Source organism: Teleopsis dalmanni, chromosome 1, assembly GCF_002237135.1.
Source record: "Teleopsis dalmanni isolate 2A chromosome 1, ASM223713v2, whole genome shotgun sequence".
Lineage (NCBI taxonomy): Eukaryota > Metazoa > Arthropoda > Insecta > Diptera > Diopsidae > Teleopsis > Teleopsis dalmanni.
The window spans coordinates 188,277,304-188,285,113 of record NC_051846.1 but is presented as its reverse complement, the minus strand read 5'-3'; the positions used below and the strand labels follow the sequence as shown (position 1 = coordinate 188,285,113).

The 7,810-nt window shown below is 26.1% G+C and overlaps 1 protein-coding gene across 3 annotated transcripts in view; it reads left to right on the top strand.

Moving 5' to 3' along the window:
* Positions 1–7,810, top strand: part of LOC119670810 (potassium voltage-gated channel protein Shaker-like) — a 536,527-nt gene that overhangs the window by 143,010 nt on the left and 385,707 nt on the right. The window lies entirely within an intron of this gene.

Genomic DNA, 7,810 nt, shown 5'->3' with positions numbered 1-7,810 from the left:
ATTTCTTTTATATTAGTTAATAAAAAATATAATTTTATGAGAGGAACAGTTTTCTACACAAATGTTCAATTTCAACGGTACTTTTCTTCTTTCGAAAGTCTTACATGTAGTTTTTTATTCGATATGAGTACGATTTCGCGACTTTTTAAAGAAGAAGAAGATATACACAAATAATCAATTTCAACTGTACTTTTCTTTTTCCAAAATTACTACGGAAGAGTAGTAATTCTTATAGTAAAAGAAGATTTTCTGCACGTATATTCAATTTTAATGGTACTGTTCTTCATCCGGAATTATTATTTGTGCTTTTTTAGTCAATTTTGAATACAATTTTATGACTTTTTTATAGAGGAATAAGATTTTCTACACAAATATTCAATTTCAATGGTACTGTTCTTTATCCGATATTATTACATATGTAATTTTTATTTCTAATCTTCTTGTTGAAAAATGTTACTAAATATATAAAGAAATATGCATATGACCGAAAAAGTTGTCAGTCGGAAGTTAAGTTAAAAATTTTTTTATAAAATTAAACTGAAATAGAAAAATATTTTTTATAATCCAAAAAAATTACATTGAATTTTTTTTTTACTACAGATTATTAATAATTATTAACAGAATAGAAGTGATTTAATTTTTTTTTGTATTAGAAAGAAATATTACACTTAATCAGAGTTAAAACTTTTAGGAAGAAAACCAATTCCTTTCAACAAAACTAATGGGATATCTATAATTTATATTTTAGAGTGATATATACTCAAATAAGATTTCTATTTAAAATACTGTGTTGAAATATATTTTCTTTAACTTTGAAGGATCACTTAGTATCTTAAATATAGGATACTGCTGGTTGGATCTTATAATTTATTATATTAACTACTAAATTAGATTCATTCCATTAAGAATATATATTAATAGTTTTAACGTCTCTTGCAATGAATTTAGTTTTAACAACTCCTATGAACTTAATATGTCGGTCCACTTGCTTTTCGAATGAAAAAAGTTTTTTAAGATGTTATTGGTTGGTTAATTATAGTGGCAGTTAAGGAGGCTTTTCTGTCTAAGTAGCATCTAAGTTATATTTTGTTACAATCAATTTGAATACCATATTTATAATAAAATTTTCAAAAGCAATCAGTAGGATTACATCAAAAAATTATTTTTTTGAGATCTATATTTAAGATGTCCCCCAGTTCGGTTTATAGGCTTATATGGAGAAAAGCCTAAATCTGGATAGATGTGAACATTTACAGGGAAAGTATTTAATATGATCTTTCTCTTCGTTCCTCTTGTAGTTTCTTGGTTATAGAAAAATTGAGGGGTATTGTTCTGATAACACTTTCTTATAGGACTTTTGTTATAAAAAAATTAAGAGGTATGGGTGGTGCTTCTATGAAAAATTTAGAATAAATTTGCTGATATCTTAACAAGAGTTGCAGATTAAATAGATGTTTTGATAACACTCTTCTGAGAGATCTTGTTCATAGAACAATTGTGCCATACTATACTAACCTAACTGGTTTCTGTAAAGCTTTCCTTGCATGACGTGTAGAAAAGCAACATACTAGTCTATCTGATTACTGCATAGCCATCCTTGCATGATGTGTGGAGTCCTGCCATATAATACCTCCTAATTGGTTTCCTATAACCTTCTGGTCATGATAGGTAGAGCCATACCATACCAACGTAACAGATTTCTATATTATTAAGTTACGTACTTGTGCTGTGCAATATCAAAACTAATATGTAAAGCCACGATATTTTTAAAAAATATTTTTATGTAAATATATCTTTATATTTATAGTTTAAGTAATTTTCACATCTTTAAACTCTTTTAATTAAGACATTTTGCATAATAAACAAATACTTGCAGCAAAAGTGTTAATAACAAACAAGTGTCCTTATTTTATTTTGCTTTGAATGAAGTAGACATAATTACTTATTTTGGATAAACTTTTAAATTGCAAACTTTCTGAAAGAAAAAAAAAATGTACAAGAAAAGAAAATAAAAAGTTTAAAACATCTACAAATGTTTCCTGCAGCTCCATTGTATTCTCATAGCACTTAAGTTATAAAAAAGTAGAAAAATATTGCCGCAGGACTAAAAGATTTCTGTTAAATTATGTCGAAGTGCACAATAAATACAAAAAAAATAATAAAGTGGAAAAATAAAAAAACCTCAATCAAAACAAAAACAATAAGAGGAAAAGAAAATTGCACAAGTGTTGCAGTAGCAGGTCTTGTTATAGATACTCTGTGGCAGGATGGCAGGATGTGCACCACTTTTAGATACACATATAGACTCGTAAGAAAGATAAATGTTGGCTGGCGTTTAGTACTGCACAAGCCAAACTATAATGCAACCGTGGCTGTAGATCGCAACAGGAACTTAATACGTGTTTGTGAAATATATGAAGTATAATTTTAGGGCGTCGTATATAGTACGCTCATGGTTGCCCCTTCTCCAGGGCAAAATTTTTACATTTTTTTTTGTAAGTGTAAGTGAAGTGCACATTTGATGAAACAAGATTTTCTGCAAAGCTTTGTGAATCCCTTTAACTTGGTTTTTTTCCTTTTTTTTTGAATATTTTGTTTTAAGTTATTTTGAAAATAAATTTTGTGTGCACGTTAAGCGACTTGGAGGGTCTTTACGAAGTACACATATAGGTTATGCTAGGGTGAAGTATGATTATATTAAGAAAAAAGATGTTATAAATTTATTTAAGTGTTCTGTGTATATTCAAAATCTCAACTCAATTTATTTAATTTAATAATAAGTTTTCCCTTTTACTTCTATTTCAGCGGATTTGACCATTTAGCAAAATGTTACCAAATAAAAAATAATATATAAAATTAAAACGAATTAACTTTTGAACTTAACGTGAAAACATGCATTGATTTGTGCGGTTGTGTAAGAAAAAAATTATGAATTAAATTAAATTTTCACTGTATGAAGTTCATTTGTCTCCTATTTCAACAAAAGTATCTGAAACAAACACTAACGTATCTTAAACAAAATTTGTTTATTTATCAACATTGCATATCAAAAATGATAAAAAATAAAAAAAATTAATTAAATTAATTTAAAAACAAATTCGAAACAAATTTAAAATAAATTTAAAATAAATTTGAAATAAATTGTAATAAATTTAAAATAAATTTGAAATAAATTGTAATAAATTTAATATATAAAAAGGGGAAAGCCGAGTGCGAGTTGAAATGATAATTACGCGTGTAATTAGTGATAAGTGCAAAATTGTAGTTCAGCTATAGCCAACCTTCGAAATAAAATGTGAAAATAATTTAAATGCAATTGCCAACAGTTTTAATTGCAATTTATAAATTATTGAATTCATTAAAATTACTTACACATTAACAATATAAATTGTATTAATTGAAGTCGTTTTATATTAATACGAAATAATGAAAATAATTTTTTAATTAAAAAATATACATATATATAGAGATATATATCATGTAAAAATATAAATAATCAATCTTTTACGTAGCAGCCAATTGCAAAAGGAAATTTTATTTTTTTTTTAAATTGATATAAATGGATGGATTATAAAAGTTGAACTGAGTTAAGAAGAAGCCTATAATAATATTAAGCAAATATAATATAAATAAAAACAACGGATTTTTAGCAATAAATTAATATTTTACCAGAAAAAGGTAAGTGAAAATATTATTTAAATAATTACAAAACAAATATTTTTTTTTAAAATTTTTTTATTTATTTTACGGTGAAATAAAACTCATTTATTTTGGGTAGTATCCCAGAACTAAATACCACACTTTTATATATATACTAGCATCAATAATTATCTGTATAATATAATCAAAAGAAATTAAAAATTTGTTGACCTATCTGTATATATCTATCTGTATGAGTATTATCTGCCTATCATAATCAAAACTAAATAAAAATCACTGCTCCCTTCACTTTAATTAAAAAATACTTATTTTTACAATTTTAATTAAAACCGCATTTATGTGGGAGAGGTAATTATGTTTATTAACTAACGATTTTCAGAAAATACTGAATTACGAGATGATTAATAACCTAGATAAACTCATAAAAATTGATTACGATTATCTAAATAAATACTGGAATTACTATATTGTGTTGCCATCTTGAAAATTTTCACCATTAACGGGTTGAAAAGAAATTGGAATTTTATATATTGGAATTATGTCTACAGACCTTGTAATATAAAATGAATTGAATAGAGGGGAAAGATTTAATTGTTAAACCTCAATAGAGGTTTTATTCAACTCTCGAATATATATCAATATGCAGGTGATAGTGATTTATGAATTTCTTTTAAACAAACACAGTCATTAAGAAGTCATATATTTTAGTGATACAGTGTAGCACAGTTTTATTCCAATGCAACACTACAAACTTTTATGCGGTGTAAAAGTTATTTTTTTATCATTTAAAATGTGTCACTGCAGATAATATAAATTTTATGAATAATCTTGTTTTAAAATTGTTTATTTGCATATATATACCTTTTTACATTGTTAACATGTTTACCGGTTATTAAATGATATATACTATAAAATGGCACATTTTAAAATTTTAAATTAATAATATGCTGTCATGAACGACAGTTGCGTTATGATATATATGGATTGAACTTGTCACAGAAACAGTCCTATCAAGTCAGGACCATAAAATGCATAATTTCAGAGTACTATTGTGATTTAGCTAAATGTCTTTACAAATTGTCTCTTTCTTTACAGTAAGTTAAGTCTAATCTATAAGTATTTTTATCTCTGACAAACAATTTGTAAAAATGTATCTAATGTTGGTTCCTATCAGGAGTTAAAATATTGTCAATGTTAGAAGTTGAAATCCCATAGGTGGATTTTTTTAATATCAGTTAAAATATTTAATGAAAAAAAATTTTTTCTTAGTGAATAAGAAAATTATAGTTAATTAAGTTAAGCGCTTATGAGATTTTTTACCGGTTAAAAAAAAAACAATTTTAAAATAAATATTTTCTGTTCTGAAAACTGATATTTTGACATGAGAATTATGTTTCTAATTCTCAACAAGCACTGCGCTTTCAACAAATAATTAATTTTTACAAGAATAATTAAACGAAATATTAGAAGGGTTCGAACAGTAATGAAGAGCAAAAAATTTTAATAAATTAATCAAATTTTAGTTATTGCTTCTTCATTACTGTCCTAGTTTCCTTTCACAAGTATCTTAATTTTTTTATGTTAATTTTTTTTGCCGAAAGTGACGCGTCTTATGACGAAAAGAAAGTATTTAAAACTTAGCTGGTTTCGAATAGAAGTGAAAATACAATAACAAAAATTTTAGTTAATTTATTGAAATTTGGCTAATACTTTTTTTTCTCCATAAAACTATTATAATTCTTAATAGAAATTTGTTTCGCATTTAGATTAAAAAATAAGTATATAATATTATTACACAATAATTTGAAATTTAGTAAAAATCTGTAATATAAAAATACATCGAATGGAATATTTATCAATAAATTTCATTATTGCATAATATTAATTATTATATTAATACATAATTATTTTTTCCTCTGAAAATTGATATTTTAAAGTCAGATTTATGGTTTGAATTCTCAACATGTACTGCTCTTTCAGCAAAATATTTTCATGGATAATTAAAAAAAAGAAAACTTTTAATGAGAAAATATCTTAATTTGTTTTTTTTTTGTGTTCATAAAAGCATAATCATTTTTAATTAAGATTTGTTCCGCATATAGATTTATAAATAAGAATATTATGTTTTTTTTTATTTGAATCTGTAATTAGAAATTTTCATATTTTTACCAAATTTTGCTATCTGTGCGAAAGGAGGAACTCAGCCAAGCAAAAATAACAATTTTGTGTTCATTTGATGTGCGTAGATAACTCAGACGAACTCAACTCAACTTGACTCTACGAAATGGACTCTACAACCATCAAAATAAATTTCAAGAAAATGTGAAAATTTTAACTTAAATATGAATTATATGAAATTCATATATTTTCTTTAAATTTATCAGATAAAAATCTACAACGAATGGTGAAATTTAATAAAACGAATGCCATAAAATGCGGGCGGGTGCTTATAGAAAAACGGAGTAAATTAAGAGACCCTCATTGCCGGTGGTTTTGTTTTTAATGAAAAATAAGCAAGAATATTGAGGAAACTGAAGCAGTTACCAAAGAGTAATAAGCAGGATATAAAATACAATATAAGCAGTTAAAAGCATTTTACCAGTGAATGAATAAAAATATTTGTTGAGAAAATATTTTGAGAATTCTAGGCACATACCAGTGTATTACACTACTGCACAAAACTCGAACTCCTCCCAAACTAATATCTAATACTCCCAACCGTACCGACAACAATCATCACCCATCGCCCAACTACTTAAAGCTAAAATTCTATGAAACTCCAATAGATTGCATGTGCCATCCAGTGGGACTTGAAGTGCTAAAAGGGATCTCAATGAGAAGAAAATTAAAAATAAGCACAGAACAAATGTACACCGAGCGAGGCGGCTGTGTAAGTGGTAAAACAAAACGACCTTGTGGGTTAAACCCCAGCGGAATAGAGTGGAATACAACTGCAAAAACAAAAAGAGGGAATGCAATAAAAGACAAAAATATAAAACAGCAAATATCGGTAATGATGAGCACGCACAGTGAAAATGGGAAAGGAATGTGTATACAAACCTTAAGGACAGCATCTGAAAAAACGAAATGTTGTGAACAACCTGAAGAGGGTAAAAATTTTTACCAGTTTCAGCATTCCAGCAACGGTGGCTAAAGTTTCGGATTTCTTCATACATTTTTTATACACACACACACACATATATATATATATATATATATATATATACTCGGATGACAGTATAATTGTTAAAGTTGGCAGTTATATTATAAGGCAATGAAAGCAACAGGAAGTAAAATGTGCTTTAGGTAAATATGAGGATAGTAAATAATATACATAAGCTTTATATAAGTTGTCTGTATATATATATGTATACATATAGTAGTAGTACATATCTACACTGTAAAAGCACTGTAAAAAATTGCAAATTCAGGGTCAAAAAGCAACAATTTCTTGTTAAAAAAACTATAAAAGAAATACTCTTATTATACAAAAGAGATATATATATACATATATATGAGTGTGTATATAAATCCCCATCTAACGCAGAATTTAGCTATATTTATTTGATTTTATTTTTCTACATAATTGTTGCTTTAAGCCATAGAAATGTATGCTGCTACATAAAACAAATAATAAATTAGACTTTTGGCTTGTTTTATTGCTCTTTGCTATATATATAAATATAAACATATATATTAGTATAAAGATATACATATGTATATATTTATTTATATGTGGCAGCTTTATTAAAACAATAAAATTTACTTAAGGTGTTGAGAACAATAGAAGAGCATTGTTTCGTTGAAGAATGCTCCAAAATAGTCAAAATAAGTGGATTTCCTTTATGCTATAATAAAATTTTACTGTACTTGGGAAAAAGGAAACGAATCCATACTGAATAAGCATGTATTTTAGTGTTTTTAGAGTACATCTTAATTCAACAAATGAACAATTAATTAATTTTATTAGTTTTTCTGTGCATAACATATATTCAGTAATATATTTTAAAGCTTTAAAGATTAAAGCAATAGAGATGTGCTTTTAGAAATAGGCACGCTCAGGAAATAGTATCTAACTCGTAACCGTTAACTGACCATCAAATAACTAGTAAATATCGAGAGATAACTAAAAAAAGGACTGAATAAACAG